Source organism: Hippocampus comes, unplaced genomic scaffold (genome assembly GCF_001891065.2).
Source record: "Hippocampus comes isolate QL1 unplaced genomic scaffold, H_comes_QL1_v1.1 scaffold38, whole genome shotgun sequence".
NCBI lineage: Eukaryota > Metazoa > Chordata > Actinopteri > Syngnathiformes > Syngnathidae > Hippocampus > Hippocampus comes.
In genome coordinates this window covers 621,033-626,764 of record NW_017805716.1, presented here as the reverse complement: position 1 = coordinate 626,764, position 5,732 = coordinate 621,033, and positions in this window count along the sequence as shown.

Genomic DNA, 5,732 nt, shown 5'->3' with positions numbered 1-5,732 from the left:
GTGAAATTGCGTTTTTCCGCCCGATCCACCGTCTCCGAAACCTGTGCGCTGATTTCAAATGCAAAACGTCAGCACTTAAACATGAAATCTTTTATTCAACGGCGTGACCGTGCGCGCACGTGGGCGCTTCCAAAGCGCTTGCGGTCACTTCCTGACCTGTGTGTGGTGATTACAGGCCGCCCACGTTTTCACGTCCTCCCTTACGTGCACACACACACCTCAGTGACACATGACAAATGAGTACAGCGCCCACACAAACACAGGCGGTGCAAAAAATATTATTATTGTTGTTGGGGAAAGGTAAAATTTGCTGCTGCGGGTCTATTTTTGTTGATGCCGTCATCCTGCATTTACGTCATGATTGAACAGAGGCAAATTTACGAGGGAAACACGGAAGTACGACATGTCATGCTTTTTAACAAACAATGAAAAACGAGCGGACAAATAGCATCACTCAGCGCGGCGTGACGTCCCTTTGTCCATTATATAATTTGGAGGGTGAAGCAACACATGTAGACAGGCAGTATAAGAATATTCACAAGCATATATTCTTTATCCTCTGATACATGCTATTTACTGTGTATTTTTATGAAGTACGATAATAGATTTATGGCATTTTCAAAATCCTACAAAATTCCATCCAGAGCATTGTTAACTTGCAAGGCGATAGTTTCCAGCAAAACTAACCTGAGGGGTTAAAAAAAAAAAAAAAAAGTCTACGCACAAACTCTCTTGGGCAAAAGAAGTTTTAGAAGGAAGAAGAAGAAGAAAAAAACAATAAATGATTAATGGTTTTTCATTAAAGGGCCACACCGGGATAATTTCGCCTGAGTGCTGAGGAATGTTTATCACCCTGAAGCCAATGTCATTAGCAGAAAAGTTCTGGTATCTTTAACACCCAAATTAATTTTGCAGTGTGAAACACAACGGATAACAAGCTGGAGACATGGATGCGTGTCTGCCGATGGTTGTGATAGTGAAGGCGCTTCTTGACTACAATTAGCGTACTAGCGCTACATTGCGCGCAGGCACTCGGCGCCTAACATCGGAAGTAATAACGCAAGGCAAGCAAATGGACCATGCCGATGTTCAAGGCAAACCGCTGCGCTGACACCCGCCAAACAAAGAGACGCTGCACGGACCTGCGCCCCCCCCACCCCCAAACATCAGCGATGTTGCCATTGGAAGCCCCCCCCTCGGGCTTCTCCAACAATCGCACACACTCGAGTGTTGATAAGCCTCGCACAAAGCGCGATGTCGGCTTAATCAAAATCAATAACGGCCCCCGGCAGGCGGGCGGCGTTCAAGAGCAACCGCGGCAATCACAGCAACATATTAATGAGCCCGGCGGAGGGGGTGCGGGGGGGAGAAAGGTCAAGGCTCAACAAAAGAATTCCTCCTGATAAATATTTAAGTTTGATTAACATGAGCAGCCCTAATTAAGTCACTCGTCTTTTGGCCCGAGAACGCCACGATGCCATCTTTCAACGTCTCGCGAGCTTGTAACACATATTTACTTGAGTAACATTTTGGAATTGCTCCACGTCTTGTTTCAATTCAAAAACGGTTCTGTCCTGTTATTATTCACAGATAATGGCAGATTTGTGTTTTTTGTTGTTGTTGTTGTTGCAAAAAGTCATTGAAATGGGAAGAACATTAGCATAATTATGGAACCCTTTAAAAAAAATACAAAAAGATCAATGAAAATGTGTCAATACAGGAAAATAGATGTGAAGTCAGCTTATACGAATGAACATGAATTCCGGCTCTGTCTGCACTGTCCCCGCGCGACCCCTTTTGCACGACGTCATAGGTGGAGTCAGCCGATACGGGAACACGAATGCCTTGAGGCTTCGTGTCAAGACCGTGGCCTTGAACGCGATGCACCAATGTGTGTTTTTATCGCGCAATATCTCCTGTTTGCCCTCCGGCCTTCGGTCGACAACCCGCTCTCAAGCCTGTTGTACTGTAAATAATAAATAACTCGTCTTCTGCGCCTGTGTGACTGTGTGCGAGTATAGAAAGACCGCATGTTACGTGGGGCCAAACAAGCGGATTGCATGTGTACAAGTCATTTAAATCCGCTATGTAAAGAGTTGGGGCGGGGGGGGGCGAGAAAACGTATTTTACAGTACTGAGGGATTAGTCGAAACTGGCCTCTCAGAGTTCACGGCTGGATGGGCTTAGGCGCGGGCGTGTAACAGGTTTAGCGCGGCGTGAAAATGTCATCAAGCGCTTAAAAATGTTTGTTTCCTCCCTGAGAATTAACTTGGGGGCCATGCGTCTTTGTCGGACACATGCGTGCCATATGCACCGACCCGTTGAGGAACCAAAGTAACTGAATGCCAGCGACGAACGGACAATTGAAAATTCAAGCCGTTTGCCGCTGTCAAACTAAACATCAAACAAAGGGAATGAAATGTTGTGCCTTTAAAATATCCTCGTAGCTTTGCCTTTATGAAGTCACTTTAGACCTCTGACGAACAAAAATACAATACAGTATTTATTTATTAATAAGTAAAAAAATAAATAAATAAAAACGCCCCCTGGTGGCCAATGGAAGCACACGGGTTGAACTTGGAGTGTAACGTGAAAGAGGGGCAGACGGTTCAAGAAAAAGAACAAATCGGAGGGAAGAGAGCAAATAGGAACGGGGTGCGAAGTTGTAAATTGTAACCTGCAGCAGAGCTTTCGGGGGGGGCATCGCTTGCTGATGAATGGAGCCATCAGGCCGGGCAGAGCCATCGGAGCAGCCTGCCATCTGCCTGCCCATTACTACAATGGAGTGTTTGACTCCTTCGCCTGCATCCGACGACACATTGCCGTGTCTCACCAAACTTACCGAAATCACATCCAGGCTCTTTCCATGCCTCATCTAAACCATGAAGACCCCCCCCCCCCGCCCCCACCAATGGTGGTACACACATCCCAGGGGTCTTCCTAACCCTCTTTTACAAACGTCAACACCCAGACGCAGATGTCCATCAAACATCTGTTACAGTAGCCATTCCGCCCCCTTGACAATATTTCTACACTCATTTTTCGATTACATTCGATGCAACTCTCCCGAGAATATGTCGCATTGAACACAGCTGCACGCAAACTCCTCATTCCCCACTTGTGACAATCAATCATTTTGGTCCTGATACCCACAAAATGTCGACCAGAACGGGCGACTCAATTCCGACATATAAATTGTGTTTGTATTAATGGTGACATATCCAAACCTGCCAATGGTGATGGACGGTGTCCATCTCAATGCAATTTTTTTTTCGGACTTTGAAAAGCAACGAATCGGTATGTGTCAGCCTCTTGCGTGAAGTATCTTTTTTTTTTTTTTCCTAATGAGCTCTCCTGCGCTATGAATGACACGCACAAAATTCCATTGATTTGGTTAGCAAATAGCTTTTCGATGCGCAGTCAGATGGTAAATGGTATTGAGGCGGACATTCGTGTTTATATAAATCAGCGAGGCTCCCGTGGACGGCCCAGTTGATGGTGTCACGTAATTAGTTACTTTGCATATTGATGACTTGATACTATTATTTGGTGAATGCGTGGGTGTGTGTTTACCCATCCGTGGATTATCTCCGTCAGCCTCCCTGTCAGGCCGGCAGCTGCACGGCCGTCTGTCTGTCTGTCTTTCCGTCCATGAGTGTGTGTACCAGGTGAGTTCTGCCCGTCGAGTCTCCGGAGATCCGTTCCAAACCGTCCCCCTAAAGGGTTGAACCCATGGGTGCTGCATATGGTCCGGGGGCTTGGACGCCGGGAGACACAAATTAGAAATGCCAAGAGACAAACAAACAAAAACTGGAATGATGCTCTGAGCACAGACCTCTGCTACCATACGTGCAAAGTGATGCAGTTCCTCTCCAGTCCGGGAGGTGGCGGTACTGCTTGTTAAAGGTGAGTTCAAAGCCATATAAAGTCCCAGATAGTACACAAAAAATACGGATGGTGACTACCAGTGGACCAAAATAAAACCTGCAACTCACTTGCATTTTGTTTTTGAATGCTTCATCATGCAAAATGTAATTTTAACCAACTACTGGGTTCATCGACGGAGTAATTTGTCCAAAACGTGAACTCTCGTTCCTACACGGCTCTATCGCTTGGATTTGGTAGCTTGACCACGCCTCGTGGAAGGCGAATGTAAACAGTAAATAAATACATTTGATGGAACTCTTGTTATGCTGTTTTGGCGGAATCCTGCTGAACCGCGCCAACGAACGACGAACACCACATCACGCTGCAGCTCATTCGTCGTCTCCGACAAAAACCGCATGACTGACACGCAACAGGAAGTGTGTAAATTACTACGTGATTATAAGCGCGCCTTAGACAACGCCAATTCTATCTTCCATCAACGATATATTCTTTTATCATTTTTCTCGTGCAATAATACCCCGGAAGTGAGAAACGCGCAAGACATACAGGATGTGAACGTTCGCTCTGCTGATCGCTCCATCAATCATGTCCATGATGTGGAATTTTTCAACCAGCCTCATTATTTTCAATCAACTGTCAAGACAGGAGATGTTTTAATCACGTTTGTGACTTGGGACGTAGGAGATGCAATGAGTGTCCGATTTGATTGGTGCGTGCACTCGGCACGCTCGCCACACAGCGCAAATTGCAACTCGGTCAACATCCGAATGACTGCTCCACGCCATGTGCAAAGCCTGACGTGGATTTATGTTGCTCGCTGCCGAAGGAGACAAACTGAGAGAAAAGGGGACAAATTAAAGCAAAGGCTTGGAACAGCCACTGTTCCGAGCTAACTCGGGAGACGATTTATTGACTGCGCTGTGCTTAAAGCCGAGCGTGTTGTTTTGTTTTTCTTTCCTGTGCACCGCGCGTCCTTCATAGACTTTGTTGACGTGCAAAAAAAAAAAAAAAAAAGAAATCAAAAAAGAACGTTTAAAAGAGTCTGATTTGCACACTGATAAACGTTGATGAGTGCACAGTGCATTGGCTGTGATGGTTGATAAGAATCCCTTGGATTTTGTCTTATTTGGATGCAAATGAAGCAAAGGATTACGTCTCGGGGCTGAGACGTGGTGCGTTTGCGGGGAAAATGGAATTGGCGAGGTGACGACGACCGCGGCGAGGCTTTTAATGGGCGCTTGTTTGATTTGGGGAATTGGAAACTGGATGGTGTTTTCTTCTCCACGCTGATTCGACTACTTTAGGATTTCAGCAAACACTGTCAACGTGCATATGAGTTTGTTTTCCGTCTGACCCTTTCCACCCCCCAACCCCCATCTTCCCTTTCAGGCTGTTCATTTCATGTTGCGTCGGCTAGCTTCGTGCTAACAAACAATTCAAAACAATGGGCTGAGGAATCGCCTCAGTCTTGAGGCGTCGTAATAACTCTGCTGGCAATATTTGAACACAGAAAATATTGCAATACTCGCAAAAAAAAAAAAAAAAAAAAAAAAAAATGAACAAAGATGCGACTAATCACACAACTTTTTTTGTGTGTGTAAAATCCGACAAAATTCTTGTCAGAAGGAATACAAACCTAAAATGTCATCACTTTACAATTTTATTTTCCATTTTTTTTCTTTTGGCATTTTACACCAAAACCTACCATAAAACTATCTGCACTGTTAACGGGAAGAAGGGCCTACGCTGGGAGGACGTTAGCTCGCCGCTAGCTTCTTCACTCATGCGACTGGCGCGTTTGTCTTGCAAATGAGACGCTGACTTATGAATGCCGTTGATGAAGT